The following is a 7,621-nucleotide window of genomic DNA, read 5'->3' on the forward strand; positions in this document are numbered from 1 at the left end:
TAGGTTGAACCTCTATAATTAAAATTTTATAAGAATTCACTGCGATTATTCAGAAATCATAAGCGTCGTTAAATCGGCAAAGCGCATGCTCTGGATTTTGATTCTTTTTATCTGGCCGACAGTTTCGGATAAGCCATATATACGATATTCGTAAAATAATCTTCAGTCACACTGTTCAATATTTTTCATTCGCGGCCACATGCAATTCTTTCAATTTACAGTGACAATTTGCATTCTATATTAGTTAGTTATCCTTTTTCGATGCGTCAAAATGAGTAATTTTTAAAATGTTGTGGAAGAGTAACGAAATAAATACTTAACAAATATAGCTATCTAACCATCTTTTGTACTACGAGCAGAATTATATTTTTTGAGAAATGATCTAAATTTTACGAAGCCATAAAATTTGAGCTGACTTTAAAATAAATCAAGCATTGGCACAAACATAATCAATTCATCTTATAAAATTACAAGAATTACATCTTTTTTATTCAATTTTAAATTATAAAATGATATTTTTATGCACTGTACGGAAAAAACATTGAAATTAAAATGAAAGGTATTTTTCATAAAGTATTTGTATTTAACAGACATGTATCGCAACGAATCAGGAAAACAATGTTCATGGGACTGACGATATCTTTTGTTGGTCACCAACGCCGTACCGAATGAGTACGAGCATCAAGTGCCCTATAGTGAATCGCGAAAATGAGACTATGAGCAGATGGTCCTCTACAAACACTACTGATATAGGCAATAATATCACGGTGTTTGCGTGGCAAACCGCCCAATACGCCGGCTGCTCTCTTCTACGTAGCAGAGCCGATGACCGTATTTCTTACTTTTTTGCGCTCAGACTTCAAAACTTTAAGCGTGACGATGAATTACAAGTACACCTTGTCGCTTGAAGCGTTTTATTTTTTTTCAGTGGTCACACGACAAACTCCTTGTTATGGATCAGATTGGATATACTATGTTTATTCACAGCTTTATGTACTTTTTGGATATTTAGACACCGTCTGCACTGCAATTGAAAGGCAAAGTTTAAATTCGCTTTTAAATTTCATATGTTTTGTATTTTATGCACAGTCAATTACAAGTTACAAGAGTCAAAATTCATATATATTTATTTACTGCTATGCTCTTACGTACTCTATCGGCGTTCACTCGCAACTTCCTTTGCGGCAACGAAATGTACTGTAATATGCTTACTAATAAAAGTTATGAAGACGTAACTTTTTATTTCCCAATTCATTGATATTACACTAGAATAGGTTGATGATATATGTGTAATATATTTTTATAATCCTAACCCTGTCGAGCATTGCTGACGTAGTAATTACTTTAAAATAGCAACGTTCATCTGGTTACTCATCGAAGGCTGGTACTTTTATAACTTTATGTCTTGTAGCACCATTCCACAATTACGTCAGAATGCGCTGCGAACTAATTTTTGGTTGGGGTGAGAATGCCTGCAGGATGCTCATGTTATGTCAAAGTTTGACGTTGAAAAATCGATATTTCAAATTATTCAGTATTGTTACTTGTAGTAATAACACCGTGGGTAATTGCACATACATACTTTGTCCAAACAAATTTCTGATGGGTCGATCTCGATGTGAAAATATACATCATCGCCATTCTTGTGCTCTTGATAATTTTGATAATGAAGCTTTTACAGATCTTCTAATTTCGAGACATTATCTATCTATCATGAACTTGATGATAAACGACTTTTAGGCGAGCTTGTGCTTTTTTATACTTAATGCGAAGATTGTATTCCTGAAAACCAAGTGTACCTTGGTGTCGCAAAAGAAGATACACTACTGGAGATGAATTAAGTCTTCGTTGACGCTGATACCTCTTTTCGGAACATATGATATTTTTTATGGAATCGGTCCTTGGACAAGCGAGTGCCAAACTAGAAGTGGGCTTTTATTTATTGTGCGAATAGTATGATCCTTCGAAGTAAGTGACACGACGATACTTAAATAGTTTATTAATGTTTGGTCTTGAGGATAGAGATTGATTCTTCGATTGCAGGGTTGCATAGTATCGGTAATATATTGTTTCATCAATGGCCACATGAGAAAGGAAGTACGGAGAGCTTGAAAAAATTGTAAGCTAAAGCGGGACTTGGACTCGGAGACGTCAAGGAAAAAGAGTAAACAGGGAGAAGTCGTAATTGCACTCGGTGCAGTGATGCAGCGTTGGAGACAAGAAAGCGGGCCGCGAAAACTTACGACTCGGACTTGTACATCTTAATGCATAATTGAATGGAGACGTGTCATATGAGCTGCGGGCTATTGCCGTGTAAGGCATAAGGAAGCGCTCGCGTGGACCCGCGTTGCACAACAATCGAGCGCGCAAAACATCTAATTGCCTCGCGCAGGATACCGGCGCTTCGGCTAATTTAATAAGCTCGCGGAGAAGCGAGAGGCGATCGCGGGAATGGCCGTACTTGCTCGACATAATCGCGCGCGAGGCTGCGCTCTCTCTCTCTCTCTCGTCCGGCGCGGTAGCCGAGTAATTGCGTGTTTGCCGACGGCAGTTTGCCGGCACGCGATCGACCCTCCTGATAGCGAAGCAATAGCGTTCTTTATCGCCGAGACTCCGAAAATACCTCGTATTTGCTCGGCAGTCGTACGCACTTATCGCCGCGTTCTATTAAGATAGCGTCGATCCGCTGTCCAGATATATTATTTAGACTGACGATCGAAAAAGAAAAAATCTCCTTCGGAGCCTTTCACTTTGCTCCCTCGAAACATTCATGAAAATCGGCTGGTTCGTAACGAATAAGTCAATCAACGCGCATAACGCGTTCATTAATATCCATAGATCTAGAGAGAGAGAGAGAGAGAGAGAGAGAGAGAGAGAGAGAGAGAGAGAGAGAGAGAGCGGCGGGAGTGCAGCTGAAAGAAAGGAAAAAGAGACTGACTCACCGCCAGACACTTTACAGTTTTTTAATAAATACCGGCGAGAGCGTGCCGCCGCGCGCCTTTTTAACTGAGTCGTTCCGGACACCTTCCTCGGCCAGCCTCGGCGTACATGTGTATACATAATAATCGGCTTGCGAGAAGGGGTTGCGCCGCTGTATAGACCTATCGGCACATCTGTCTCGTAATGGGTCTCAGATTTATGGGCCACGAGTGCCCAGAGACCTACGCTTCCACCCTGTCATTATAAGCAGACCGAGAGCGACGCGAGCTTCTTATTAAAAATCCCCGCGTGTGGCCGCACGATTTTTCGGTTAAGGAAATTTCACGATGAATTCCGGAGACTGAAACTCTTCCTTGGATCGGCTTCACTGTTACTCCGGGCTCTTTTCATTTCTGTAACGTTCGTTCAACTTTGAATCAAGTTCGAGTCGGTTCTTTTCGACTCGGCGTGCTATTATCCGTAAAGGCAATTGGTACAGGTTAAAACGCAGCCGCAGCATAAACAAATATATTTCGTAATTATTTGGCGCTGCATGTGTATATCGGCAATAGCATTTTCGTGGCGGAGATCTGGCGGGAGTCTCGTAATTTAGCAGCAGACAGACCATTTCTCCACATACAATTGCGAAATAGTCAGCGGGAGCACAGGCGCTTTATAAACTCGTTTGGCCGTGGCTGCATTCTCTCTCGCAGTCTCTTGAACGTGGTAATCCGGCGTAGAATTCGTGCTTGTCGCGCGCGCAGGGCGGCGCCTTGCGGAATTGATCGATCAATCTGCCAAAGAGTCTTATATCTCGTATCTCTTTCTGCGCGTTCTCTCTCTCTCTCTCTCTCCTCTCTCTCTCTCTCTCTCCCTCGTGCGTTCGCCGCGCTGCATCTGTGCACTTTGTACTACAAGCTATACTTAAGATAATATGGCTTTTTCTCTGTCGCAGCTCCGACTTTAATAAATGCTCGGCATTGTTGGCGCGAATCAATTTTGCGATCTGTCAGCCTGCTCATTAAGTGAATTGTTTAACCGGGTATTAAGACATTCGATCGCGATACGCGCACTGCTTTGTTTTGACATCTCGCTTTTCTTTCATCCACGACGTTCCGCCAGAGATATTACGCTTGGCCGCGAGCGAGCAACGCAAGCAAAAAGCAATCTGTAAGCCTTATAATACATTTCTACGAAGTTATCTGGTTACCCTCGAGGCAATATGTAATTAATTAGGCGAGCGTATTAGGTGCAAAATACCGGGCCGTAAAAAAAAAGAAACAAGCAAACGAGTGGCGTGGAGAGGGAGCCGCGTGCAATAATCAATAGCTCGCGGCCGCTTGGGCAAATCGAATTACATAATCGAGCGGCCGCATCTGCCACCCACGTGCCTCGCACTTAATGAGGGTTCGCGGTCTGCTTATAAACGGCCCAAAATTGATTTCGCCGCTGCCGTTGTTGCTGCCGTTGTTGCTTTTGCTACCGCCGCGATTGCCGCTGCCTCCTGCATTAGCAGTCAATTTTGCGGTTCTCGACAAGTGCTTCGATCCCGTTCTCTTTCCGTTTGCTTAATTTTAAATTGGTCGAGCCACGAAATCTGCGAAAAACTGCGAGCTACGACGTTTGCTAGTACATACCCTAATTCGCGTGATCCGAGTCTAATGAAACGAATTAAGACGAGCCTTCGTCGTTTCATTAAGAACAGTTGAACAAGTAGAAGGTATACGAATTGTAAATCTAGCTGGAAAGGATATAAAATACGTTATTCCTCTTCGGCATGCCCCAATACGTGGCTCCTTTGAAAAAAAATATACCTGTGTCTGTCCTAAATTCGAGAAGCGTTATTTTGATATTGACACACCTGCCTACAGCCTCTGCTCATAACGAAATCAGGCCAACGGCACAGCATGACAATGATCGTGTATCGATGCCAAGGCTCTTTTGGCCGCGCAGCTTTTTATTATCATCCGCCAGCCAGCAAAAGTGTATAACGGAATTAGGGCCGCTCTATACTGTACGGAAATGCATCTGCTGTGCGCGAGCTTATTAAAAAAAGAAGAAAAAAAATACGTACGTATTTTTCATGCGCTGCCGAGGCAGGTACTGACCGAGTTTTCAATAAAGGGATACACACTGCGCGCCGTTGTGCATTGTCAAGAGGATATACGCTTCCCTTTTTCAGATCGCTGTCGATAAGTACAATGGGATATGCCGATAGCCGTGTATATCCCAGGAAAGGAACCAGGCCGCAGGAAGATTTTCAAGAGCTGACGAAAGTGACATTAGCATGTATCGAGCGCGTGTACAGTTATCCGTTGTAAAAAGAGAAAAAAAATGGCGCTGGCGTGCGTGTCCGTGTGGCCGGCCCGAGACTCAATTATGTGTTTCTCAATAACTCAGGCTCTCGCGCGTGAAATATGATTTACAAAGCAGCTTATCGATGCCCTCACAATGCAATCATATCGCCTAAATAATTAACGCCTTCGCGCGCTCTCTCTCTCTCTCTCTCTCTCTCTCTCTCTCTCTCTCTCTCTCTCTCGCGCGCGCGCTCGCGTACCGCGATAGCCTACTGATTTATGCTATCGGACGCCGTCATTGTCTCTCGCCGCGAGTGCAATGTCGAAACATAGATTCGCATTGAATCATGATACCGATAATTACGGCCAGTTTCATTGTGAGCCACGGCGAAACTCTTGCCCGGCGCCCGCACACGAAACCTGTCGACGAGCACGCTGCGAAACCGAGCAGAGAGGGAGAGCAGGTTTTCCACGTGTGATCGCGTGTGACACTCGCCGGAGGTAATTACTATCGGCGCGGCCAATCGGTCAGTCGAGACGCCTGGCCCCGCCCAACGCTCGCACGCGCACTGACCGAGTACACCTCATATTTGCCGCGCTCGAGAGGGGCTTCCGCGGATAATCTTCGTGCGGGCGCCGCTGCACCCTGTTAGCCGCCTGTCGGCACCTCTCTCGGTCTCTGCGATATCGGCTTATCGGCCAATTTCGCTGCCTCTCGCTTCCGCGAGCTTTCCTACTTATTGAAAATTACAACGGCCACAACGAGAATTCCATTGTGTGCTTTTCAGAGAGAGTCCAGAAGTCCAGCCACATTAAAAAGGATGAAAAGAGAATGCGCTCACAAACGCTCGAGAGAGAGAGAGAGAGAGAGACGTCATTACGCGCTCCACCCATAAATCAGAAAAGCGCGCAATAAATCAAAGCACCGACGAACGGCGCGTCAAAACGTTCCGGCGCAATGAAGACGAGATCGGAATTCGAACTCGTCATGCGAGCTAACCCCTTTTTTTCCGAATTCTCCGCACCTGCGGCGGAGACGAGCGGGAGTGGACGGCGAGGAGGCAAAAGAACGAATTTCTCGCGGTGAGTCGCCAGGATGCATTATATGTGTGGGCGCGGCATATAACGGCACGAATGAAAATGCACGCGCCGATTTGAATGTATCGACGCGATGAATTTCAAAGTGAGCGTGGGCCACACGTCTCAAGAGAGCTTGCCTTTCGATGTTATACGCGATGCTGCACCTTGCACGTATCGCCGTGTTTAGCGCGGCGATTGAATACCTGATTTTCTTGTTTTTCGTCCTCCGCGGACCGACGCCACTCTCTCTCTCTCTCTCTCTCTCTCTCTCTCGAAAATCGAGCCGCGAGTACCGCGCTATAGGCGTGTGAGAATCGTGCACGTAGTTGAAAAGCTCGAGCGAACAGCTGGCGAAATGAATCCAAGCACAGTCTCTCCACTGAAAACTGCGGTATCGATGCATATTGGTATCGAGAGCTGGATGCGCTCGAGGTCACGGAGAAGTGGTGACTAACAAGCCTCTCTCCCCCACCGGAATTTAATCTGCGGCTTCAGCTGGCTGCTTCTGGGTCAGGCTGACACTGCAAGCGGACTACCGTTGCTCTCAATTTCAGTGCGCTGCAGCGGCGGAGCCGCGTGACGCGATGCCCGTTGCGCCCGCGTCAACTCGAAACGTGCAACTCGGAGGCGCACGTCCGAGCTGATTAGCCGAGGAATGCCCTGGCGCTGCATAGCGTGCAGATATGACATTCGATCCAGTCAACTGAGGCGCACGTGCCGCCAGCTGAAACACAAGCCGGTTGACCGGTGCGCCTCCTGGCCACTCGCCTCGGCTCGATCTTCCATGTGTCATCAACTCGCATGTTTGGCTACTAAGTCTCGACAATTATTCAAACATCTCGCAATTACACGATTCGCTTATCGGCCACACTATACGTTGCGCAGCTGCTGTTTACTTGTTCTAACTTGTCGCGACAATCCTTCGAATAATAACAATACGCCTCTCTTCCGTTGTGCTGCCCATATCCGATGCGGCAATCTCAAGTACCTGTTTGAGAACGATTCCGAGGGAATTTTTCAAAATCAGTCAAGTCAACGTCAACCGATCCGTCCGACATCCAGCTCAGATCCTCCAAGATATTAGTCTAGTTAGTAAAAGACAAGTCAGTATTCGAGGATCTCCGCTCGTTAAGATCCGATTCTGCCTGATCACCTCGACGATCGGCCGCTGAAACTTAGACGCCTCGGGTGAGCGAGCGAACGAGCCTTGAAATCACTCTCTCAAACTGAATTTCACGCTCGTTCTCGAAAACCGAGCTGATTTCATCAAAGTCACTCGACAACGGCGTGGTCAACGTCCCATCTACGAGCGACGAAAAGGAAAA

General features: G+C 45.9%; 1 pseudogene; it reads left to right on the forward strand.

Annotated features, from left to right (window-relative positions):
* Nucleotides 1-668: 668 nt before the first annotated feature.
* Nucleotides 669-2,112, forward strand: LOC131670771 (vasoactive intestinal polypeptide receptor-like; annotated as a pseudogene).
* Nucleotides 2,113-7,621: the final 5,509 nt, after the last annotated feature.

Source organism: Phymastichus coffea, unplaced genomic scaffold (genome assembly GCF_024137745.1).
Source record: "Phymastichus coffea isolate CEN01 unplaced genomic scaffold, Cenicafe_Pcof_1.1 PCOF00115, whole genome shotgun sequence".
Lineage (NCBI taxonomy): Eukaryota > Metazoa > Arthropoda > Insecta > Hymenoptera > Eulophidae > Phymastichus > Phymastichus coffea.